The sequence below is a fragment of the Maylandia zebra genome, linkage group LG3 (assembly GCF_041146795.1).
Source record: "Maylandia zebra isolate NMK-2024a linkage group LG3, Mzebra_GT3a, whole genome shotgun sequence".
In the NCBI taxonomy this organism is placed as follows: Eukaryota; Metazoa; Chordata; class Actinopteri; order Cichliformes; family Cichlidae; genus Maylandia; species Maylandia zebra.
In genome coordinates, this window is record NC_135169.1 from 45,778,878 (window position 1) to 45,805,990 (window position 27,113).

The window sequence follows — 27,113 nt, forward strand, 5'->3', positions numbered from 1 at the left end:
TTACTAATCGTGTTACCCGTGAATTTTCAAATTTACTGTTTTATTAAAGGAACATATAGTAAAACACATTATTACTTTTTTATTAAAGAAGAAGAAATCCAGTGTGCCAGCTCAACACACAAAGTATCACATCACCTGCCTTTGTTCAACAGATTTCTGCTACTATGTATAAACGATTACTGACTACAAGATGTCTACAAAGCTGATACCTGCACCTGCATCGTGATGGTGTTAAGATATATTCACGATAAAGATGGTGTGATACATCGCTAAGAATCGCCTTCCACTTTCCCAACATTTGGAGTCAGAAGCAGGCCAATTTACTGAGGTATTTTTACATTTACAGTTCTTTCAAGTCATCCATGTCGACTCCTCGTCATGCAGAGTCATCATTTTATTCCCCCCTCCAGTGGGTTTTGGATACCCCCTCTATGTAAGTATCCTCTCTCCCCTTGTAGGATAATTAATATACTGATAAAAGCGGGACAATATCTGTCTTACTGAGCAGCCACTGAAGTCCGCTCATACAAATTTTGGGAGCTCAAGAGCAACATTTTCAAGCCTAACCACCGCGTGATATATTATATCTTCAGCGGGCCTAGTATTTGGTCTCGGATGAATATAAACAAGTTATAAATAATTTTCCAAAGTCCTGAGGGACGTAGAAGGGGAGAAACTCAATATCCTGACAACTATATGACTCTCAAAGTGTGCAGTTCTTGCACCATCTCTCATTAACATAAATACACACACCTCCACCTGCTATTTTTCCCCGGGCGACCATAGATCAAGATCCATTCTCTCGGGACAGCTAAACCCTGCGACTTGAAGGCAGAAACTGTCCCTTGCATCCTATAGCAGTGAAATACCTCACAGACTACTGGAATATGTTGCTAGTTAGTTGGGACAGAATATGAGATAGAGAAAGGATCAGTGCTGGCTCGCTACCACGAGTCTGTGCCCTCCACTGCACACCTGTACACCGACCTCTTCACCTTTATACTGGAAGGCCCTCTGCACCAACCCCCCCGCTCCTCTCCTACGCTCCCTCGCCAAGCTTTAAAGTCAGCATACCGCCTCAGCTGCCAAAGTTGTTGTCGGCTATAGTGAAAAACGCACGACACTGTAACATAATCTGCTCAGCCGCAGAAATGTTGTTAGAGCTCGCTCTGGAGCCCAAAACAAACATCAGGCAGCCATGTTTGTGCTGGATACGTCTAAGTTCTTTCAATAAATCCGAGGCATCCGATGATCCCAGACAATTTGAATACAGGCGAGTAACGGCAACAGAACACTCAAACATGAACATGAACATAGGAACATGTCTGGCAGGCATCACTTTGTGCTGCTTTCGCACTTCAAACAGTCCATGCGCGCACATGGACGGGCGTGCCATCGAACCTATCCTGACTTAAAATCCATATTTCAATTATTACTGATAAAAAGAAATGCATATTCACTCCAAGGCCAAAAGTTACTATGAAGGATGCCACGATGCACAGGTTAAACGACAATTAACTAAAACACAAATTCAACAAGACGAATGAAATCTAATAACAGAAAAAAAAAAAACCACTGCTCGGCTCAGTAAACACAAACAACAGCAGCGAAGACAAAGCAAGATGGCAGAGAGCAGCTGAGTGCTGGTACCCCGAGGAGCTTAGCACGGCTGCTGATCCTTTCAAGCAGAACGGAGACAATGAGACGATTAGGCCTAAACTTGTGTCGAGCATTCCAGTTTAGCACGCTGTCCACCACGGCCCTCGGAGACACCACCCCCTGGTCCCCCGATGGAGACAAACGGCTTCCTTTCCACTGCATCATCAAATGAGTGATTAGTCATGGGGATGGAGCGCAGTCGGCCACGCTCTGTGCGTCACCGTCGGCCGCTGATTTTATGGGAATTGATGTTTGTTGACAGTAAACACTGACACAGCCTGCTGAGAGGGAGGGGAAACTCTGACATGCGCTTATTTCCGACAGGATCTGGAAAGATGAAGTGCCTTTGGATTTAAAGGTCTGCATGAATATTTTAGCTGTTGATTTCTTCGGTGGGGGGAATAAAAAAGTAGGACTAACCCAAGAATCAACTGCATCACGACTTGGTAGATTCTCCCCTTTGAGCCACAGAAGCAGAGGCTATGCTTTCAAAAGCATATTTCACTTTGTAACAGAACAGTGCGATGTCATCTTCCCATATGTTGACCTGAGCATGGAGAGATGGTGAGTGTAGGGCCCTCTCCTTTCAAAAGCCATAATTAAAAAGATATTGAATCACATTGGGGCGAAGCGACAACTCGGGAAGAGGAAATCATACAGAATGTACTATGAATTAACATTTTCAATTCTTCCATGCAGGCTTCACTTAATGCGTTTTTCCACCATTTCAACTTCCAAAAGAGCGTGTGAGCAGCGAGCGTGCACGCACGAGCGCATGAGGTGGAGATAAATTTTTGGCCTTTTACACTCAGGTTCCAAATCGTAATAATAGTGAAATTGCTCGCAGCAAAACGATGAGCTGTCATCTGTGTGCAAATACGCAGAGGCCCTTTGTGTTAGTGTTCCAATTAACAGAAAGGTTACAGAGTAGTGGAAATATTGCTACAGGGTAATGGAGAGAACACATCAGGGCATATTTCTTTAATTCTGAGCTCTGTAATTTCAGTCATGATGGACTGGAATTATTTCTGAAAGCTTATCTTCAGTGTGCAGGTCAGGCCTTTTTTTAACAAATACGCATATATGTGAATTTACTGTATTTCCCCAAATTATGGTGCTAAATATATTCTGGGATAAATCTTCACTCTGAATATGCAAAGAAGCTTCCTCAATGAGAAAACACTCGCTGAAAACTAAAAGTGCGTCTTTTGCTAGAATCCAAAATGCAAGGCACCACAGTGAGTCAAGGTTGCATATTCAAAAGCCTCAGAGATTCATTTCTACATCAAAAATGTCCTTTTTGAAACAGGCCAGATTTTTCTAAATTGCCACACCCTTATGTATCTGTAACTTGAAAGAGAGAGCGGTGAAGTTGTTCTTATACAGACCCCTGTCCACTAAAGCAAAACAGCAGGAAAACTCCTCAGCTGGACTTGGAAGAAAAGCAGAAAAAGGTGCATCCATCCACAGTGTTTCCTGGACACTGGCGTTCACAAGCAACATAACAAGGCAATTACTGAACAATAACTGAAAAAAAGGGATCAACTGAATGATAAAGAGTGCCTGAGAAAGTAACGTCAAATACTGAAAAAAGTATGGGTGAGATATTGGGAAATAAGAGTGTGAGTATCCTTTTTTTTAAATGACGGCGTATTTAAAATGCATAGCATATAAACTTTACTTGTTAGGATTTGTATTGATGAAGCCTAGAAGTGGAAGGGTTACCTCTTGGAATAGAAAAAAGCTTTTCAGTTCATATGTTGTGTTGTTTGTATTTAATTTCGCCCCTTATGGTTATTTGTGTAATTCTAAGAACAGAGTTTTAACCTGCTGTCCGTCTGGCCTTCATCATTTCTGATGGGAGTATGCGTGGTCTTCTTTACTGTGAGGCAGTTTGTTTTGAATGAGATGAGCGTGCACGTGATTCGGTGGGAGGTCAGTAGCAAGCTGATGTCACAGAGGGCTGCTGGAGGTGGAGACAGACGTGCGGTGATGAATGGGCTGTGATGAGATGCAAAGCAGCAGAGCTGACCCACCGAGCAGGGGTGTAAGGCTTAATCGTTAGAGCACAATGGATCAAGGCAAAGGCCACGTTGATTGCATCTGGGACGTGCGTGTCTGCGGTCTGGTATGATAACGCTTGTGAGGCCAAAGTTCCAGATATTAAAGTCAGTGTACGAACATCTAACTGCCATGGTTCTGTCTTTAGTTACTTTCTTTTCTACATTTAAATCTGTTTGTTACTTTGTTACATATTCCTTTAGTCTCACTAGTACGTGTGCAGTTGTGTCAATCAGTTTTGTATTTAATAACTAAAAATCATATTTTGTTTGGTTGAGATCAGCTGACTAACTTGAGGAATACCCAGTTTCTTTGTCTTGCTTGGGTAGCTTTCGCAGTATGCGATGGGTCATCATCGACTAACACTGTGAAGCGCTGTCCACTCAGTTTTGCAGCATTTGGGTGAATCTGAGCTGAGAGTATAGCCGTCTACACTTCAGAGCTGCTCCTGCTGCTTCTATCACCATGTCTGAGAAATAATGTGGCATGCTTAAGATCACGACCTTTCTCCATATTTTCCTCTTCCCATCATTCTGCTACTTCTTCATTTGTACCCTGCCTCCCAGGGTGTCTTCTTGCCTTGATAAAAAGCTGTGAAGTTATGTGATCACTCACTTTAGTTGTCTTGTGCGATCTTTAAAGTCTTGGTTTATTTTGGTTTTTCAGCCTCATGATGACCTCTCTCAACTGCACTGGGATCTGTTTGCATCTCATATTTAATATTAAAGTGAAAAGCTCTAACAACACAAATGCACTCAATCAGATTCAGAAATTCTATCAGCTTTATTTGTCTTGAAATAACAAGAAACGCCCATGAAATTGCTTGTTGCATGAAACTGGCTCTAATTCCCACACGGTCCCTTACATGATCATCTCAGGCATACAGCTGTGAGCACAAAACCCCCGCCCACCTGGTGTTCATACCCTCTGTTTGTGATGGGCAGCCAATTGAAGCAAAGTCGACTGAAATGTGTCCAATATGAGTGGAGGGCCAAACATCTTGTTTCACATCAGGGATATTGCACCGTTTGATTATATTTTCAGTGCATGTACACACATAAATACATATATATGTATATAAAAGAATGCTTTGAAATGTCAGCTATGCAAAGCTACTCTACTAGAATACCTCAGTTTAATATCAATGTCAGACTCACTTTATTGTTTCTACTATAATATGATTACACGTTATTTGATCTCTTCTTTTATGGCTGCATTTAAGTGTTCCCAGATACGTTAGATAAGTAAATCTATCTTATCAAAAAATATGAATTGTGCAGAAGGCACACTGAGACAGAGCCTTTTTAAAAAGTGCTCCATGAAGATCTTAAGATGATATATTATTGTGCTGCCTTTCAAGTCAGCAGTTCTATTTTAATACTTCTAAAGCAGCTGTTTAAACACATTTGAAAGCATTTAATAACGTCAGTGCGTCTATCTAACACTTTACATTTAGTGCATAACGGAGAAGATTCATGCAATGACAGAAACTACTCAGCCCAGTGAGGCACGAGTACAAACAACAACACTGCAGTGCAGCTCAGCAGTCGTCTAGCGCTGTATCGCTTTACATTAAGCTAAATTTGATTTGCTTGTCGGCGCAGACAATTACAGGAAGGTTCGCCCTCACTGTGTTTGTGTGCAGGCTGAAGAGTCACACTCGAACACACGCACACACCAAAGTGTTCTCTCCGTCTGCCTGAGCTTATAACACTGGGACTGCAGGGACCAGCATGAAGTTTAGATGATCCTTGGTCTTGTACTGTTTGTACTCTGTCTACACCAAATTCACTGCCTGCGACAGCAAGCAAACGCCCACCTCACAGCTCAATATGCTTCCAAAGATCAGATCAACAAACCATATTTCCTAAAAAAATAAGCAAACAGCTTGTGCTCGAAGGTATTGGACTCAACTGCAGTATTTTATCTGACACTGGATAATATCAGAGATATTATACTGGATATAATTCCATGAAACGTGATTCATAATCTAGAGTCAGCACTTTAGATCACCAAAAAAAACCCCAAACAATAAAAAAAAAGTGGCAATGCGCCGAGCGGCTTGTCCGCTTGCTCTTTTTGAGCTCAACACCTCCTGCAACCACTTTCCCTTTCCCAAATCAGACAGCAGTGCTTCTTCTCTCCGTCGGCAGATTAGGAGTGGGCGAGGTAAAAAAGGAGCAGAGGGAGCAGGAGAGAAAAGATGAGTAGGGCCGCTGGGAATAAGAATAACCGCGCCCTGGCCTGTCTTCCAACAACCAGCTCTTATTACACTCAACAACATCTCCAGAAACATAAGGACTCGCTCATTTTCTCTCTCCCTGCCCATATATCACTCTCTGTCCCTCCTTCGTCTTCTCCGCCTCTCACTTTTTACCACCACAAACATCCTGTTGATCAATCTAGCTCAAATTCTTTCCATTCACACTTCACTTCCTCCAGCAGCAGTCACTCTCTTGTCCTCCTTCTGATCTCCATTTTGCCTGATATCTCCTTTCTTTTATCGTTTTTCCCTCCCATTCCTGCCTCCATCTTAATCTGCAGCTGGCTGGCCTCTTGCTGGGAGACTCTATTTTGAAAGCCCCTCATATGGCTGGAAGCCCAACACGCTCAAGCTTCTTGTTTTTACTCCAACTGCACCGAGTCTTCCTTATTCTGTCTTTGTTCCACTTCATTTGTCCTCCTCTATCTTTTTCTCATCTCTTCATCGCAGGCTTTTGGAGCACTTCTACTGTTAAATTGTATCCCTCTCCTCTCTCCCATCTGTGTTATAAATAGTGGTTGGATTAGGCGGACTTTCTTTCTTTTTTATTTTGTTTTGCTCACTATTAGGGAGCGGATCAATTCCACAAATTGAGTGGATGGGGAAGCGAATACACACAGACGGCCCCTCTGTCCTCCGAAATGCCACAGTGACAAAGACGACACAAACACGGCCATTGTCCTTGTTTTCCCACTGCGGGCTCTCCCTTTTTCTCTCGTAACAGTCCTCTTCTCTTCCATTTGCCACATCCCTTTCTTTCAGCCTTAAGCCTTTTGGACTTCTGTTGACCCCTCTCATTTTCTGCCTCGTTTTCCCTTTCTTTCTCTCTGCATTCATTATGCATGACTGGTAACAAAATAGCCTAATTTTATATGAACGTGTTTGTTTGACTCTAAGATTATGCACGGTGTGAGATAACAGGATCATGTTTGAAGTGCCACACGACCGCGGAAACACAGAGAGCAAACAACACAATTGCTTATATAAATACAAATGCCATACTCATAAATCAAACTCTGCTTGAGCCTTAAAATTTATCCCAACCTTATTGCTTTCTACCTTGAGGCACTCTACCTGCTAGTTCATTAAACTACCCATACACATAATTACTTAATGCCATTGGAAGTCCCTTTTTGCTTGGAGACCTTCATAACTTTTAGTTTTAAACATGAACTATTTTGATGTCCCTACATATTCTAAATCCTTGACTATGTAGACAGATATCTGAGCTTAATGTAACTATCATTACCAAACACTAACCCTAACACTAGATGGGTGATCAAATAAAACAAATAAAACTATCCAAACTACAATCACTTTAAACTTAATGTTTAAAAATCATCTTTGGTCCTGATTTCTTTAGTTTTTAGCTTCCTTCTTCGTCACTGTGGCAGTCTGTTCCTTTCCTGCTTATTATATATAGACGCTCACACTGACTCCTTATAACTTCAGTGTTTATTGATTACAAACTTGCTCCTTGTTGCTTAAATTATTCTACCCTCCTTGTGCTTAGAGTCTATCTGTGCTCTAACAGTTATTTGCTCAACACTGTTTCTTTCAGCTTAAAGACTGTCTTCATAACTTTTAACCTATAAATATCCTTAATCCCTTTTTTGCTCAAATGTAATCCCGTCTTCTTCAGGCTTAAATTCATTACACCTCCCTGCTTTTAGACATTTCTTATACATTAATACTTGACGTCTTATTGCTTAAACACTAGTCAGTCTCTGATTACTTAAAAAATATAAACCTTATTTCTGGTCACAGAACAATCCCATCTCCATCACTTTGGAATCATCCTGAATGGTGAAGGATTCGGTTCAGTCCTTTTGCCTCAATGCGTGCACCTCCTTTTCACTGCTAAGGCTAATGTTCTTATAAAGACTTTACTTACTATTTATCATATTAAAATAACTACCTTCTCTACTGCTTAAACAAAACGTTGACCTTTCCATTTAACAATAATCTAGATCGCTGTTTGCTTAAGAACGGATCCATATACTAGAACAGTGATTAACAAATTTCTCATGAAAATGATTTTAATGCTGAAATATAATTGTTGTTGATATCCATGATTAACAAAAAAGAATTAACAAAAAAGCAGCAAACATTAGCAAAGCTTATTGTTGTTTTTTCTTGACTAAGATGCCAAATTATAGTTATTTACTTCCTGAACAGAAAAATGACTTTTAGTGCTTCTCAGAGACGTCCACAGTGTGTCGTCTCAGATTTGGGCATAAAAACGGGAATTCAGTAAGTTTTTGATTTTATGACACGTGCTCAAGTTTTAACACTGAATGATTTACAAAAGAACAACAGTAATGGTTTATTCTGCATATGTACGCCAGCATGTGGGGACATAAATCAAATGATTTCCTTTACTTTGTACATTGTGTCAATAAATAAAGTGCAAACAGCCATGCTCTAACACTCCACCCCATCTATTTCCTTCCCTGTCCTCATGCAACCTCTCATTATCCCCAGTCCACCTCCCTTGTTCGGCCTCTCTGCCCTCACCACTTTGCTCTCTCCTATAACGATCTGGTCATTACTGGGGCTACCGTTCCAGCCCTGTTTCACGGGGGTGTGTGGGGTCTAATTGGGACTGAATGAGCACGAGTGTGTGTTGCTGTGAAGTCTCACTGAATGAGAGGCTTGGTGTGTCTATCCCACCCAAGAGTGGTGTAGTTGAATGGAGTCTTTACATAGAAACACGTATTCTAGCATATTTTACACACAAACACCCGCTTTAATTCATTTCAACAATCCCTCTCTGACTTTGAGAGGTCTATACTGAAGCATTGTTTTTGTTTTAAACTTACTTTCAGTGGGTTTATTATAACAAAGGAGGCAAATATACATTTTGTATTCGGCTCCCCTGTGGTAACAGCAATATGCAAAACTCAGAATAGCTGCAAGCTCGACGATCCATGGCAGCATCACACTGTGGCAAAACTCCTGCAGTTCTTCTACCATTTGTATTCAAGTCACATAAAAAACAGAAGTTTATGTCAGTAAATGTTAGAAAGCTCAAAATGTCCCTTTCATCTGGCGAACAACTGGAATACTACGGCTTTTTTTTAACATGGAAAAGTATTTTTGTGAGATATCTAACAGCAAACAGGAAGTATCTTTTTAACACTGAGGGAAGCTTTAGTATTGTTACGTCCAGATTAGTGTGTACCAATCCTATGTTCACATGTAAAATAATACAATTGTGTCTGCAGCTAAGATTTTGTAATCATCAGGTTAGTATGAGAATTGTAACAGAAACAAGCAAAACCTGTCCACAGTGTGTTTAAAAGGAGCCTCAAATATGGTATATATGTAATTTTTGACCCAATTAGACCGCTCTTACTTTGTGTGTGAAATGTGTGTCTATTAGTGACATTAAATGGCTGCACTGTATCTTAACAAAGTTATAATTTACATTCTAAGTATTAGAAAAATCCCACGCTGTGCTACGTTTGGCTGTAATTTTCAGTAAAACGAAATAAAAAGGAAGTGATATTAGTGTTCACAGCTTTCCTGTCAATAAGGACAGAAGAAAGAGTGTAGGCAAGACAGCTTTCAAAGGTTGTGTGGTTGTGTTCACTTCAGTCCTAATGCATTTCATTCATTTAGCTGAATAGAAGAGCTCACAATGCTGCTGAGTATAAGTGACCACTAAAATCAAATGTTGCGCCTACAATTTTGTCCAACAACAAGCGTAAATGCTTTAAGATAGTGAGTGAAAATTGCTTTAAGAAGTGGAAAAAAAACGAGATATATTAGGTGTCTCCTGCTGGGCAGTAAACCATCCACTACAAGATGCTCCCTCTAAAAACGTAGTAAATGTCATACGTGTACATGATTCTTCAAGTAAGTCTGATGCAGTTACGCAATGCAAGCAGCAACCTCAAACGTTAAAATGTTCAACTTGCAAACATGCTGTTCACAGTCTGATACAGAAAATATTTTTGGCCTTTGCAAAAATTTAGTAATTTTCCTGTAAAAAAAAATTGTTGTTGTGAATGATGTTGATATGTGCATAAAAATGTGCAATTTATTTGTGGCCTTCAAAGGAATCTACAAATATATTTAAGTTACATGTGAGAATATTGTTGCTATTTTGTTTGTTGATTTTAGGGTAGAGTATCTTTAATCATGAGAATATAGGCCAGGCATAAATATAAGCACTGCTTCAGCCTGAGCCTGTTCAGCCATTGTTTGTAAAAGAGGCATGGATCTTAGATGGATTTTTTTTGTACAGTCTATGTAATATGTGATAAATGAATGAATGAATGAATGAATGAATGAATGAATAAATATCAAATGTAAGTGTGATAAATGTGAGTTTTTTATACTTGGATCTGGGTTGGATTGTGGCGGGTTCGACTGACATGTGTCCTGACATAGACGGCTGTAGCTAACCGTTTTATGCTAGGCCTGAACTAAACTAATTCAAATTATTTATACAGTAATTATATGGTACTCAATTTATTTCATACAGACCATCCAAGAAGTTGTTGGTTCAGTTTTGGTGAGGGAAATTCAACAAATTCTACAACATTGATCTAATTGAAAAACACATGTCATGAAGTGCGTGTCAAATTATATTTTTTGGCAGTGTAGTAATGTAATGCACTACTGGAAAATATCATTACAATTTTCATTACAAAGTTTCTTCAATTATCTACACAATGTGCAATATAAAAAAGTAAAAAAGACACCATTAAAAATCTGTCATCTCTCCTGTACACTGGGGCTGTGCCACATCATACAGTCTGTGAAAATACTAGTATAAGTATACTTTTTTTACATCATATAAAAATGTTATATCACAATATTATTGCTATGGCAACCCCATGGGTTTATGTTCCCTTGTGCGCGCAACAATGAGACAAGCCGGGACATGTTAAAGAGCCGCTCGTCAGTCTACGGTGACAATTTAGTAAAAAGGGAGCTACTTCAATAACCTCCAACAAAACACAGTACTTTGCACAATATGCAGAAAAAACTTTGCCCGCTGAAGGTGGAAGCAACAAACTTATTCAACCACTTGAGGCTAAAACACACATTTGAGTACAATCAAGCTACGAAGGAGATGCTAGTCATTTGTGGAGATGTGCAATCCAAACAAATGATTCCACAGAGCATCGTTCCACCATTCACTGGCTGCACTAAATGTGAAGAGCGAATGAATGAAATTGCTGGTGCAGTTGCACAGTGGAATAGCAGTGCTTTAAGCAGCTGTGGACCCATGACACAAAATCCCAGGTAGAAAATATCTTTAGTTCTATGATGTGACAACACTGTGCAGCTCTTAACAAGTTACAGGGTTAACTTAATTTAACTATTGTTAAACTAAAGTGTAAGGCAGTTATTATATACATTTACTTAAATATTCCAAGGACAGTAGCTAGACTAAATTTTGGTTAGATTTGACATGGTGTGTCACTACTATTGCACCATAACGCTGCTGTTTCTAGCACCCAGTTTCACTTTAAATTAGGTAGTCTGTCATCAGTGACAGCAGCTCACTGGATAAAAATGGCTTTCATTTACACTTATAATGCTGTTAAAACGTTGTTGCCTGCAAGTATCAATAAAACTTAAGCTTTTTTTTTCCTATCCAAAATATCACTATCGCAGTTTCTCTTGAAATATCGTGATATAACTTTGAGGCTATATCAGCCAACTTTAGAGAAGTGAAGACCGGTACATATTTATATTTGTATTGCCCCAAACATAATGGTAAAGCAGACGGTAAAACAGACAGTATGCAAACACAAAGCTAGTGAAGGATGTTAAATGTGAGTGTATGCAGACCCCAGCCCAGCTGCCAGAGACAGACCTTCAACAGACTACAAAGTGATGAGCAGTCAGGCTGGTAGCCTCCATTTCTACCTGTGCATCTTTCTACAGTACAGTTTCTGTGTTGATTGCTTGAAATCTCTTTTGGTCTTTTCTTCAACTTTGCTTTGTGCTTTTGGTCTAGTGTTCAAATTTAAGCAATAAAAGAAACATGGTAAGTTTTAGGACAGAGGCCTGGGTCAGTGTCTAGATTGCTAACCAGTATACATGTCACAATACATTTCATGTTATGGAGTAACGCAAAAGTAAAGTAGTAAGCAGTGTAGCAATTTATTAATGTAAGTTCTTAAATGGGAAAAAAGTAATGTGTAATACATTTCGTTTATTTACGTAGCAAACTTTTAACAGTATACAAATAAAACTGAGCCAAACTGATTACTGGTCTGACACTTAGCAATAATTAGCAGGTATCTGTATCTACACATTACGTCGCAGTTTTTGGTTGCAGTTTGCTAAGAACTTGCTAGCATTAGCTGGTAACTCCACAGAAAAACAAATATGATCATTTCTGGACCAGAACAAACTTTTAGCAGAGTCCAAAACAAACTGATGAAATTATGCTAAATCGATCCTTTACACAGTGCATTGGATGCAGTCAACAGTAGTCAGCAGATACGTGTGAACTGATGTATATGAAATGAAAATTACTTGGATGAAAAAGTAGAGGAGGAATTAATGAAATGATAATTTTTATTATAAAAGGCTGATTTTTTTATTAAAAAAGGGAAATGTCTTTTCAGTATGAAATTGCTGACTAACGGCAGCACTTACATCAGTTTTTGCTGAAAACGTTTTCCTTTTAAAACTTAAAATGATGTATTCATATAATAAATATGACCATTAAACCAAAATTCAAAATATGTCATTTTGCAATCACGTATAAACACCATTACATTTGATGACCAATATACTAATAACACATTTGTCTATATAATTATTGATCGATTAATCAGAACAACGCCCTATTTCAAGATGTTTTCAAGTTCAAGGTAAAGTTACTGTTTAACTGAACAACAGGAGAACATGCGATCCCCACACAAGCAACATCTTTTAGATGTCGTGTTATTTATTGATCTGCAGAGTTTATTACTTCGAGCGTGTAATGTATTCTTTTTCTATTTGTGAGTTGCAGCAGGAAGAGCACAGAAACAAGAAATTGGGTGTGAGAGAGCCTGTGCTGTCGTCTCCGTTCAGGCACCAGCGTTTCCATTAAGTAATGCTGTCAGCTCTGTCACTACCCGCCGCTCTCCATCTCATACATAACAATACCTCCTTAATTGGAATGCTCCTGCGACAGTTACAACACAATCCAGGTGAAAACACACAAACGCAACGTGTACAAAGTGAGGAAGAGACAACATACCCTGAAAAATGCAGCAGCTGGCCAAACTGAGTGGAACTTTTGCAACTTAAAGCAACTTAGCTCAACATGTATCAGCAGAACTGCATATGTGTGCTGAGGGAAAGAGTTTGTCTTTTCTATGAGTGTGTGTGTGTGTTTATCTCAGTTTGAGGAGTGTGGAGTGTGTGCGTTGATGTAAAGGTGTGTGTGCAGCCGTTAATCTTTAATCAAACGCTTTTACATGAATCCAGATCTTATTGTTTGTGCTACATGTCACCCCAGTGGGAGTATCTGGTTTGTCAGCAGCCGCTTGTCTTGTCCTTGTCTGTCCTGAAAGTTAATCTGATGCTAGAGAAGTAAATTCTACTTCTGTTCCCAGAGCTGATAGACCTTCTGCTGCGACACATATACACCGAACTCCATACTCCCCTTTGTACTGACGCAGCCTGCAAAAAGAATCCCGGTGAATCTTTTGGTGTTTAAAAGCGTCTTGGAAATATGAGTGCTGCAGTCCCACCCGATCACAGCTGTCTCCTGTGATGATACAGAGTCCAAATTTCATTTTTCTGGCTTCCTCTCCACAAAACTAATAAATAAACATACCTGCCAAGAATATTTCCTCAGGGTACACTATTTATATGCACAACCTGTTTTTTTCTTTATTTACATCAGACGTAATTTTACTCTACTTACTTTGATTTTGTTAGCTACCAGAGAGGTTACTTAAAACCTTTAAAAATCCAAAAATATCAACTTCTTCTCTCAGAGGTTTTGTCTATATACTAATTATTTTTGACTCTCTTATTATTTTTTAAGCCAAGCAGCAGATGCTTTCATCTATTAGACTGGCATCACAGATTGTAGGTTGGTGGGATTCGGAGCCAGATATTTCACATTAAGAACTGAGAAGATATAAATACGTCCTAAAAATGTCCGTTAGTTTTGCTTTTACTACCAAAACAAAGCCACCATCTTTTCTCCAAAAAACAGTAAATAATAATAATAATGGATTGGATTTATATAGCGCTTTTCAAGGCACCCAAAGCGCTTTACAATACCACTATTCATTCACTCTCGCATTCACACACTGGTGGAGGCAGCTACAGTTGTAGCCACAGCTGCCCTGGGGCAGACTGACAGAAGCGAGGCTGACATATCGCGCCATCTGGCCAACACCAGTAGGCAAGTAGGGTAAAGTGTCTTGCCCAAGGACACAATGACCAGGACAGAGAGCCCAGGGATCGAACCGGCGACCTTCCGGTTACAGATGCGATTCCCAACCCCCTGAGCCACGGTCGCCCTAGTAAAGTGTAGTTCTGTGGCCCAAGACGATGGAGTTGGAGGGACGTTGGAGGGACAAGGACGTCTACAAAAGGGAGCTAACCAGCTCGCTTCAAGGGAAACAGCAACTATCTGCTTAGCGCCAGCTTTCGGAATAAAGAGGTATCCACACTGCAGCAACGTTGGGACTAATGACCACAAAAATATGTCATTCAGTGATTTCAGATGATTTCAAAGTTTTTCTGCTTCAAGGTAGAGCTGGGCGATAGAACGATAACGATATGTATTGCGAAATAACTTTTTCTCGATAGAAAAATTAAACTATTGCGATAGGCCTCGCCGCTCTTGTCCTCTTAAAAAAAAAAAGAACAGCCAATCCAAATTAAGTAGCGCAGAGCCGAACCAATCACAGCCGCAGCGTCACGTCACGTGACTTGTTACGTGCAGCACAAGTGCCAAGCCGCACATGTGTATTTGTTTGGGAAGCAGCCAGCCGCCGTGCCGCCCGGGTAATGGAGGAAATGAGTGTGCCGACTAGAGAAAAATCAACCGAGAGCGTGACCGAAGGTGATGGTTCCAATGCCGGAGAGATTGTCGAACGGAAGAGCCATAGAAGTTCCGTAGTGTGAAGGTATTTCGGCTATTTCAAGTCTGACAAAAAACAGAGTAGCGTTCACTGTAAATTGTGCCGAAAGCAAGTCTGGAAATACAATAAACCGGTGCATGCTCAATCTCTGACTGGAAGCGCTAATTCGTCATTCGGCTTTTGTCAGACTAAAGTAACTGTTAAAACTGTTTGAAAAGCTAAGCTATACAACAAGGAGAGATTGAGAATTTCCTTTTAGTTCTCAGTTTATTTGATATTGACAAAAGTTAGTCAATTTTGTCTGTTCTTCTGTAAAACAAACTAAGATTTATTTTTAGAATTAATATTTTGTTTCTAAGTGGAATTGACAATTTAGTCTGTTTCGTTTGTTCTATTTTGAAACTTAAACGCTTTAGCGGCTGCTTTTGTGTAGTTTGCAATATTTGCCTTTATTTATCTGAAAAAGTCTCATGTTCCTTAAGTACATCTACCCTGTTGAACTTATTATGGGAAATAAATATTTAAATCAAAACAAGCTGCTGATTATTTCACATTTTACTTGTGAGCAACGGCACATTCAAATCTTACAAATATAGTTATTTGGCTTATATCGTGATAGATATCGTTATCGCCTGAAATGAAAAAAACATATCGTGATATGAAAAAATCTTATATTGCCCAGCTCTACTTCAAGGTGAGTGATTAAAGCAACATCCAGGGAGAAGTTGTTTGATGAAGTGCCAAATACCTTTTAGATTTAACAGGTTTTCTTAATATAAACGTAACACTTGAAGTTTCAAACCATGTTTCTAAAACTGAATATGACATGGCAGCGAAATCCAGTATCATATTCTAACTCCTGTATTTCTTGCTAAACACTGAATTACAGTCAGGACTACCAGGAGCTGATTGACAACAGTGTATACATTAATTACAAGCTCCCTTGCCTCTATATCATAATCAGCATTATTTAATGTGCTGTTTCTCCTCTCTAATAGAGAAAAACAACATAGTAAAAGATTCTACAATGCTTTACTTATACTGGTGATGTCAACAATTCCTGCTGGGAGGTCCTGTCTCCAATACAATTTCCAAACTTCATTTGTTTCAGTGAGCACTTTAAAGTTTATTGATTTGGATTAAATAGACCCACAATAGCTCTTGGCTAGCACAAGGCCAGCATCGGGGGTATTCACTGAGATTCAGGAGTGGAAGAGAAGCTGAGCCAGTTGCTTCCCTGAGTCCCTTATAGCCATCACACATGGCAATAAACCCGGCCAAGTGAAAAAAAGAAAAAAAAAGACTGTGTGGAGCTTTTTCCCAAGCATTAAGCTAGCTGACAGGCCACACAGTGCCAGCTAGCTCTTTCTCATCCCTCCTTTTCTTTCCTTCTCGCCTGTCCTGCTCCATCTCCCTGTACCTTCCAGTCCTTTTCAACTCCTTCTCTTTCTCAGCTTCCCTCCTTTGCCTCCTCTTCATTTTCTTTGTCTTGTCAAAGGATTTCAAGCTCAATAAAATACTATCTGTCAGCGTGCAATGGAGTAGGTGTATTCGACACGATATTGACACAACCTTGACACGACGTGGGCCGAGCATTGAGGTAACAGGGAGCAAATAACCGACAGGCCCACTGAGAGACAGAGTGATGGAAAGAGACAAGAGATTGAGTCTCTATAGTAATGTTGAAATAAAGTTGCTTTGACAGTACTGTTGATCCTTTCCTGCAGAAAATTCTATTTGGTTCTGTGCTGGGCTCCTTTCTACTGCACCCAGCCGTACTGTGCTAGTTTATACCCTGACATGCTAATACGTCCAGTTTTCTACATCAGGCCTTCCTGTTTTGTCATTTTATTTCGTGTATTTTCACTGCTGAGTTCAGCTCCATCCTTCTGCACCTTCCTGTTTTTCTTTTCACTCTCCTCTCATCATTTTTCAATACACAGGACTACTCGGTCTTGTCCATGTGCCACATAATTCCTTTCAAAATCCTCTTAAGAAGTAATTTGTGCTCAACACATAAGGATGTAAAAATGGTGAAATAAATCATATAATGGATGCTGCCCTGCATATTTTCCATCGCTGATTGCTTACAGTCCCCTTGTCTCTTTGTATTTCAACAATTTGGAGATTTGTCTGGATGAATGTGTTATTGTACGGCACACTGGATATTACACTTTGGCCATACTGAAAATCCACCAGGAAAAGGATGGATTTAGCACAAAAATATCTCCCTGGATGCTCCTAATTATACGAAAAAAGATGAAACGTGCCAAGTCGGTGTCCTTGCATGGCGCTGTTTTCCAAAACGAAGGATTGCGAGCGAGTAGGGTGGGGGTGTTTTAGAGCAAATGCATACGTGTGAATGCATGGGAAGAGAAGCTGACAGAGAGAGATGTTGCATTGCCTACAGGCCAGCGTCTGTTAGAGGAGTTATAACCAGAGTGGAAACGCCACATAATACAGAGAGACAGAGCGAGGAGGCAAAAAAGAGGAGCAAATGGAGAAAAACACATCGATGCAGACAAAAAACAGTGTGAAGACAAAAGCTTGTCTCTATCTCACGCAGACAACGACGAAATCTTATTACTCCTTCACCCCATCTACCATCTTGCCATCCAGGAGAGACCATCGTGAACGTTTTTTGGACATCTCTGCGTGATAAAGCTGCGCCAACATAAAGAATCGAGAGCAGGTTCCTCCAATGCCTCCGTCACTAACTAATGCCCCTCTGGTGTCATTTTTTTCTCTTATTCTCATCTGTATCAGCCTCTCCTCTACGCTTATAATAATTCATCCACAATCTGGTAAAATTAACCCCAAGATCTCGAAAACTAAAAAATAGTCTCTGCCAGGCAAAAAAATACATTTTCCTCTGTGACATCAAAGCCATTTTCAGCCATTACTGTAAGCAACATGTTCAATTAAGAGACATTAATTAAGAGCTGATTCAGGGAGCCGTGCTCACTCATGCAGCCGGTGGAGAACAACTTTCTGCGGAGCCACCGCTATGGCTGTTTATCAAAAGCCTAATGCAATGTCATTGTTTTGCTTTGAGCAGACGGCGTTCAGCCGGGACAATAAATTTTACAGATAAACTTTCACAAGCATTTGGTGCTCAGCACATTGTAAACTCAAATATTCCATATATTTAAACAGATTAACCAGAATAAACTTGAGATTTTTCAACAAATAAATATATAAAATGATAGTATTACGTATTCCTTCTAAGGGTTCCTGTGTAACATTTTTACTTTTGAATGAATGAGATTATGTTTGATTAACATAATTGTTTTGCTGATTAAGTAAGGACTTAATTTGAGTCTGAACTAATTATATCAGTGGCATTGGTGTGTTTAGTTAATTATTATGGAGCATTTATGGACCAAGAAAGACACGAAGAATCTGACAGCCAAAAGAGACCTGTTTGTTTTTTTGTTGGGTTTTTATTTCTTTTAATGGTGTAGAGTTGTGAACTATGAAAGCTCCAGGTGAAGTAGCAAAGTTTACACATGAGATAAATAACTTTTATGTAATCGTCAAACTGTAACATCGTGGGTTCAGTGGGTTATTAACAATCACTCTGTTAGTACTTACACTGCTAGAGATGCTAAGATGAAGCTTAAAATAAAGGCCTAGAAATCTAAAGGTTAGTCTGTCCCACTGACGCCAAACAAGGGTGAGCAAGACCAATGTAACAAGTAAAAATTCAAATAATTCTTCAAAACTGTGCAACAAACTAATAACGTAATTTTAAAGGTTAATGAAAAACGTGGTAGTAGAACACAGCAAAAGAAATTTGTGATCTTCGTTTAAATAAAGCTTAAAATAAATAGTTACATCATTCGGTACTGCATTGCTTGTGTGCAGTCTAATAATTAAAGTCAATAAATGCATATTTTTGTTTTTGAAAAAATTATTATTTTTTAATTCTGTTAAGCACATCCCACGGGAGAGGTGAATGGAAACTGTAAAAATATTATATAATGACCTAATTTAACTGTAATCAAAAGTATTACGCAATTGTGTAACTGAAGAGGACATTTAACTTCTAGAATTATCAAATAAATCTTTTAAGGGATCAGTTACTCCACTTTTCAGTAACTGAATTTACTCAGTTGGGTCTACTATACAGTAATTATTGTAGTAACTGGTCATTGGTACTTAGTCCAGTCCAGTTTTTTTCATATATATGTTGTGATTTTTTTTTATTTGTACACTGATATTTGGAACGATACAAACACAGAACAGAAAATGTGTTGAAATTCAGAATCATTTGTGCAATAAAAGTGTTTTTATGACTGTATTATATCAGAAGCAACTTTATTTCAACATTTTTATTGTAGACCGCAGACAATGTAGAGACAGTTATTTAATAAGAACTTCACTTTTTTCTCTGTATTGTTGATTTGTGTACTATTCCTGCTGTGAGTGTTTCCTGCTTAGTTAGTGGATTGTTTATAATCTAAAGAGGCGTTTCATTACAGACACAAGTAGAGCCAACACAGAGTAAATGTTTGTTTTGTTTAGTGTTTTGTGGATAAGATTAATTAATATATTTGTTGCTTAATATTCTTAACAAGGTTATTATATGTCAGCATTGTACTTACCACACATTCTTTCGTTGCCTCTTAAGCAGTGAAAAATAACACCTAATGCAAGTTTACTCCAGATGCTTTTATTTTTAATCAGACCTCCTTCATTTTGTCCACTTTAATTATTCTCATATCATGGCTCATTTTGTTTAGCTGAACTCAGCCAACTTATACATATATTATTCCAAATCAGACTTAAAAGTGTCACATGTGCATGTACTCACATAAACTTAAATTACATTGCCATGAAAAAATATTTACCCTCTGACGTCTTTAGTTTTTTGCATATTTGTCTCACTTAAACGTTTCAGATCATCAAGCAAATTTTCAATTATTAAAGAAAGATAGCCTGATTAAATACAAAATGCAAATTTTACATGATGATTACATTTATTAAGGGGAAAACAAGCTATCCAAGTCTACTTGGCCTTGTGTGAAAAATTGTGTAATTTCTGTGTAATTGCCCCCTAAACCTAATAACTAATTGTGCCACCCTTGGCAGAAAAACTGTAATCAAGCGTTTGTGATAACTCGAAATGAGGCTTTCATGTCGACGTGTAGGAATTTGCAGAACTATTTATTCAACCACACGTGGACGGCCTGTTCAAAGTCACGCCAAAGCATCTTACTCTGATTTAAGTATGGACTTGAATGGGCAACTTCTAAACCTTGCTGGTGTGTTTCATATAATCGTCCTGCTTCATAACCCAAGAGCGTTTGAGCTTCAGAGAGCAGTAGAGAGCAGTACTCGTGGTTTTAACACTTACTAGAAGTTGTTTAAGTCCTGAAACAGCAAAGCAGCCCCAGACGATCACGCTACCATGTCTGACTGTTGGCATAATGTTCTTTAGATGAATCAGATGTGACGGGACTCAAACCTTCCACAATGTTCAGGTCTGATCCCTTTCAACAGGTTCTCATCCCAAAGCGTAACATATCACGCCATGTGACAACGCGTCTCTATGTTATGCGTTCGGAAACATCAGGAAACATGAGAACCATTTGGAATGAATCTACACATGTACATTTCATTTTACTTTCTCATCATGAATCGCTTAGGAAAACACACTATCTAACACGATTAAGGTTGTAGTTAAGGTTAGGGCTGGAATACATGGCTGGAGCGTGTGTTACTGCCGGGAGCGTCATTCTATTCCATCCATAATCCAGTGCGTATCATAGGGATGTGGAAGGGTACCTTTTGCGCTCCTATGGGACAACTCGGAACGTGACAAATCGTCGGTATGTTACGTGTCAGGAATGAGAACAGTCTGTCTCTTCAGACTTTTTTCCCCCAGTCTTGGGGATGATTGAGGGTTTTTTTGCAACTGCAAGACGACCTTTTTCATCTTTTTGGTCAGCAGTGGTTTCGTCCTTTTATGATTACTTTTACACATAGTGCCAGTTAGGAATGGGTAGCTTAGTTACCTTAATAAATATACTCATCATTTCAAGCTTTCATTTTATATTAAGTCTTTTTTGACTTTTAGAATTTGTCTGATGATCTGAAACATGAATGAGGCATATACTTTTTCACGGCACAGGCAGCCGTGTGTGCTTGACATCAGCATCAGAATCGCGTTTATTGGCCATGTAAATGCACAGACACAGTGAAATGAATACCACAGAATGTACATAAGGTGCAGTTGCAGTATGCTAGTGGGAGCAGTGTGACAGTTCAACTGTTTAGGAGGGAGATGGCGAGGGGAAAGAAACTGTTCCTATATCAGGTGGTCCTGGTCTGCAGGCTTCTGTACCATCTTCCAGAGGGCAGCAGGTCAAAAAGTCTGTGTCCAGGGTGTGAGGGGTCTGTGATGATTTCCCCTGCCCGTTTCCTGGTTCTTGAGAGGTGCAGGTCGTGGATGGAGGGCAGGGGGGCACCGATGATCCTTTCTGCTGCCCATACAGTCCGCTGCAGTCTGCTCCTGTCCTGTTTAGTGGCTGCACCATACCAGACTGTGATGGAGGAGCACAGGACAGACTCAATGACCGCAGTGTAGAACTGGATCAGCAGCTCCTGTGTCGACTGTACTTCCCCAGTGGTCTCAGGAAGTACATCCTCTACTGGGTCTTTTTGAGGATGGAGTTGATGTTGGTCTCCCACTTCAGGTCCTGGGAGATGGTGGTACCAAGGAACTTGAAGATCTTCACAGTCAACACCGGGCTGTCTCATATGGTGAGAGGGAGCAGTGTTGAGGGATGTCTCCTGAAGTCCACTGTCATCTCTACAGTTTTAAGCGTGTTCAGCTCCAGATCGTTCTGACTGCACCAGAGTACCAGCCGCTCCACTTCCTGCCGGTATGCAGACTCATCACCATCCTGAATGAGGCCAATGACGGTAGTGTCATCTGCAAACTTTAGGAGTTTAACAGCCGAGTTCTTGGAGGTGCAGTCGTTAGTGTAGAGGGAGAACAGTAGTGGTGAGAGGACACATCCTTGAGGGGCACCAATACTGAGGGACTGAGTTTCAGAGGTGATCTCCCCCGGCCTCACTTGCTGCTTCCTGTCTGTCAGGAAGCTGGTGATCCACTGACAGGTAGCTGGTGACACGCTGAGCTGGGAGAGTTTGGAGGAGAGAAGTTCAGGCACGATGGTGTTAAAAGCCGAACTAAAGTCCACAAACAGGACCCTGGCATAAGTTCCCGGGCGGTCGAGGTGTTGCAGGATGTAATGCAGCCCCATGTTCACTGCATCATCCACCGACCTGCATGTTTGGCTATATCCTCTAACAGATGTTATGATAAAAATGCATTTGAAGGCCAGTGACTGCTCTTAATATCTATGTCTGTTTCATGTTCTGTGCAAAGATGCAGATGAGCCACTTAAGAAGACCGCGGCTGTTAAAATATCTCAAGAATCTTTAGAATATAAATGGGACTATATTAACTGCGTAATGTGGGCAAGTCACAAAATTATTACCTGTTACATCCCAACTCATAAGCCGCAGCATGAAATAATTATTACAAATGCGGCAAAGGCTAACAGAATAATTGCGTCAAATATCAACCTTTGATCACTTTGTTTGATTAATGACACTATTACACTGTAATTTAAGCAGACGGATGGTTCATATTCGTGTGCTTAATAATCATGAAGAAAATTGACTGCATTATTGGAAAAGGCTTTCATTAAGTCCACTATATAATTTACATAGATAATGTCTGAAAAAAAAAAGACATTTTGCTCTTCAAAGGAAGCTAATCAGGCAGGGAGTTTAGGATATTAAAGTAATAAAACAAATTCAAAACAGCAATACTTTAGTTTTTCGTTGGTGTTACTACTGAGTGAAAAGCATTTTCTTGAGTTTAACTGTATCCTTCATAAAATGTCCTCATTACTTTTTTAATATGCTCTCCTTTTTTTAGCTAGACAAAAAAAATCTAAAAGAAGGAGCCACTGATTTATGTTAGGGAGATTAAAAAGAAGTTATTCCAGCAGGAATAAACATTAATGTGTCTTCACGGCTGATTTCTAAGGCAGAAAGCACTACCTGCTTCGGTCTAGGTACTTTGTAGCAGCATCCCGCCAGAAAAGTGAAAATAACCAGCAGAATGTTGGTCCTTCAAACATCACCATAACACAAACAGCTACACAGAAACCATCTTGGTTTTCTTGATTTGTTTTCTAGCTTTCAGTGTCACCACCAAAGATCACTTTTCTTTTCCAAAGCTGTAGCAAAATGATTATGTCATCCAGTGAGTCTGGTGGATCATACACTAATGTTTAACGAGGGAAATCATCGTAAAATCACTGCTCGGGGTTTTCATCAGTGCTTTTACCTTTTTTAACTGATTATGGACTTAACAGTGAACACCGTGCTGAAATGAAAGATAATAGCTATCATGTTATCATGTTAAGATATTCTTATGTTTTCAAGAAATGTAGCTGTAACTGCTTGCATGAATCAAAGCCTCTTTTTATTCATAGCTATATAAATGGTGATCCGAAGCGTTTTCTGTGAGGTTAGTTTTGATGGGATATTTCCTTTAAGTAGTAGGTCTTATTTTATGGGGGTTTGGTCTTTTTTGTGTGCCTCTGTGCAAGTGAGACTGTGTGTGTGAGTGTGTAATTGTGTGAGTGTGTCACAGAGGTGACATTGTTCCTGGCAGAAATATGTTCCAGGTTTGGGGCTCAGGTGGCTCTGGTTTGTCTCTGATCAGGGCTGACACACAGGACAGCACAGTAACACACAACTGCTGTCTCTTTCTTGATTTAGCACAATCTCACTGTGGTTTGTAATTCCCTCCCCTCTCTCTCTCTCTCTCCAAACACACAAGCAGCTCTAAGCTCTATCAATCTTTCGGAACATTGATCGCGAACAGCACGGAGGCCCGATAGCTTTTGCTTTCTCACACCTGATGCAAAAAGCAGGGGTCGGCTTTCTTTGAAGCTGTCTGCACTGGTCAAGGATGCATCTTGAGTGTACTTATAGTAAGCACTGTTTTACTTGAAAAGGCTTGCTTGTGAATACACGGCCAGGAACATCCTGCTTCAAAGCATGCACATTTGAAAAGGCTGTTGAAAGAATGAGGACAAAATGGTGGCTAAAACAGATGAACTGACTGTGCGGGCTGTTATCAGACAAAAGCTGCCCAAGGATTCGCCAGGTTTCTTCACTTAAAGGGCCACGGTGGCTTAGGTGGAGAGACACACTTCAACTAGCTGTCTTTTATCTACACAGGGAGCAGGTGCTCAAGTATGGAGCCTGATGTATTGGAACAGCATGTTTCTACAAACCAAACAGAGATGACCTCTCATATTCTTAAGTTAAACCAAGGCCATCTGAGGTTCTCATACATGTTTGAAAAGAGAGGGCCGAGGAAGCAGGTTGCAGCTGACCACCACTAAATCGTGCTCACCAATCCTTCACAATTAACCAGCCAGAAATTGATTAACAATTATCATCTAATCAGACACTTAATCTGGATGGCATTATTGTGGCCTTGTACTAAAGTGAGGAACCGTGAAGTCATGTTGGCACTTCTTTTATCTACTTAACACTGCCAAAATTAGTGACATCATATCAGTGATGCTTGAAGAAGTACCCTATGTATTTGTTACTTCTATGCTGGACTGCTATAGTTCCTTATTATAATGTGGTTGTCCCTGAAAAGCCTTCAGTCAGTCCAAAGAGCACCACAGCGAGAGGCCTAAATGGGACTAGTAAGAAAGATCATTCTTGTTTCATTTCAGGGTCTCCGTTAAATCCAGAACTGAATTTAAAATCCTTTCTATATAAAAAGTATTGAATGATCAGACCCTGTTATGCCATTTAAGGCTTACTAGTTGTTCCTAGACTTTCTAAAAGTAGAATGGGAGGCAGAGCCTTCAGCTTTCAGGCCCCTCTTCTGTGGGACCAGCTCCCAGTTTGGATTGGGCAGACAGATACCATCTCTAGTTTTAAGATTAGTCTTAAAACATTCATTTTTTAAGAAAATGGATTAAGATTAGGACTTGATCTGGATTACTGTTTACTGTTTAAAAGGCTCAGGGTCCTGGGGGACCAGGAACACTGCTTCTTTACTCTATTTTTACTCCCAAATGTGATTACATGCTACTAATAAGATCCAAGATGGAGCCAGTGTGCTCGGCAAGCCGTCTCTTTGAGCTCTGTCTACTGTTTGCTATTCTATTTTCTCAGTCTTATCCTGATGCCTTTGCGCTTCTAGCAATGGCTCAGTTTCACCATTGTCGATATGCAACTTGTCATAACCAGTGGCATGATTACCAATCACAGAGAGTCAAGGAATGGCTGCAATCTCAGCATTGTAAGATGGTGAAAGATGTACTCTTAATTCTTAATCCCCCCTCCCTCAGTTTAAAGATAGTCATTTGCCACCTTGACGCCCAGCTCAAACTAGCAGTCCTGCTTGTCCAGGATGTGTACATCCTCATCATTGAATGTTACTGGACTGTAGAGTCCTGATCTGAACTGTTAGCTGTTTTATACCATGTGCTTTGTATTAAATTTTATCTGCTATATCCCATAGTTCGTGTTTTGTTCTACATATTGTTCGGGGTCTCTCTGTGCTCCTATTTTCTGTCTTCTATTTGCTGTCACATCTGCCTTCCCTGAACCTTATTCTACCGTACTGCATTACTGCTGAATAGATTTGGTTGGCTACACAAAGGTAGGATGATTGAATTTTTGGAGTCTAATGCTTCCAAGAGGTTTTGGATGGTAGGTACTGTGTGGGGAATCTATTTGGTCAGCTGTAGCATGGTGGTGAATTTGAATAGAGCTACATGCTCAGGAACAACTGCAGTGGTTATAGTTGGCTCACTTGTGTAACCAGTTGCCTGACACCTCTGATACTAGGTTACCCCTCCCAATTAACTGCCTAAAGACCAGGGTTGAGTTGGTGAGTAGTGGGACTGTTCCTCAGTTTTCCACTCTTGCAGAGCCCACTGCAGCGTGACTTGCTCCTGACTTGTAGGTGATTTTGAATACCGGTTCTTCGGAAGCTCCTCCATTGGAATCATTTGATCAGTGCTCAAAGGACTATCACTTACAGATTGTTGAACATTTTGTTAGCAACTTGTTATAGGAACACTGTTTGACCTTTGTGTTAAGACTACAGGTCACCTTTGGTTAGGGTCATTTGCTACTTAGCAAACTTTCTGTGTAACCCTTCACAGGTGTAACCATATAGAGGCAGCTGCCATCCGGTTAAGGTGCCTGGGTTGCAAAGCGGTGTGCAGATGTACTTTTAAGCAGGCTAAACCAGCTTGTAGAGCTTGCCCAATTACTAAGGTTGTGTGAGACAGCAGACTGGATGTATAGAAGCGTATCAGCAGAATCAGCAGCTGATGTGGGCTAGCAATGAGATGGTAGCTGAGGTTGACTTTCTGACCTGCCTGAAATAAGCCTATGCTAGATTACAATTTATTGTAATGATTTGGTATTTTTTCAAATAGAGTAATAATCAGGGGTGCTGTAGAAGATTTTTGAAACATTTTGAAACCATATTCACCTTAGATATGTTATGAAGAAGACTATAGTTGAATGAAATATGTGCACAAAGAAAATGCTTTATAAGCTGATCTTTATTAGGGGGATTTGGATTTAAATTAAACACTTCTAAATGCCTGGCTGTGGCCCAGGTTACCAGTGTAACTAAAAGGCTGCCAGTATTCTTCACAGCTATGTGCATGGATATTGCCGAGCAAAGATGAATATAAAGAGCATGTTTTTTTCTTTTTGTTTGTTGTTTTATTTAGACAAGTTTTCTGGATGTGTATTTTAGTGTGGGGACAGGTAAGTGGGGGGTTTTTTCGGTGCTAAACTCCGGTTTAGGAGTTTAGCAATGCTAAATTACTGCATAGGGATTAGCAGTTCCCAAATCAAATGAGGTTAATTGCACATTGCAACAGAGGGATGAGAGACGTATTTAGAGGATGAGGGGAAAGGGGGAGGAGGGGCGTCTCGACTGGCCGCGACTGTGTTCCTGACTGTGGCAGCTCAAAAAAAAG

The 27,113-nt window shown here is 40.0% G+C and overlaps 1 protein-coding gene across 4 annotated transcripts in view; it reads right to left on the reverse strand.

Moving 5' to 3' along the window:
- Positions 1 to 27,113, reverse strand: part of nlgn2a (neuroligin 2a) — a 243,817-nt gene that overhangs the window by 91,246 nt on the left and 125,458 nt on the right. Inside the window, exon 1 of one of the 4 annotated variants that reach the window (XM_076881940.1) lies at positions 1,651 to 1,701. The exons of the other annotated variants lie outside the window; for them this stretch is intronic. The gene's annotated coding sequence lies outside the window, so the exon portion shown is untranslated. Of the gene's footprint in view, positions 1 to 1,650; positions 1,702 to 27,113 lie in introns of those variants that run through there. 4 annotated transcript variants of the gene reach the window in all.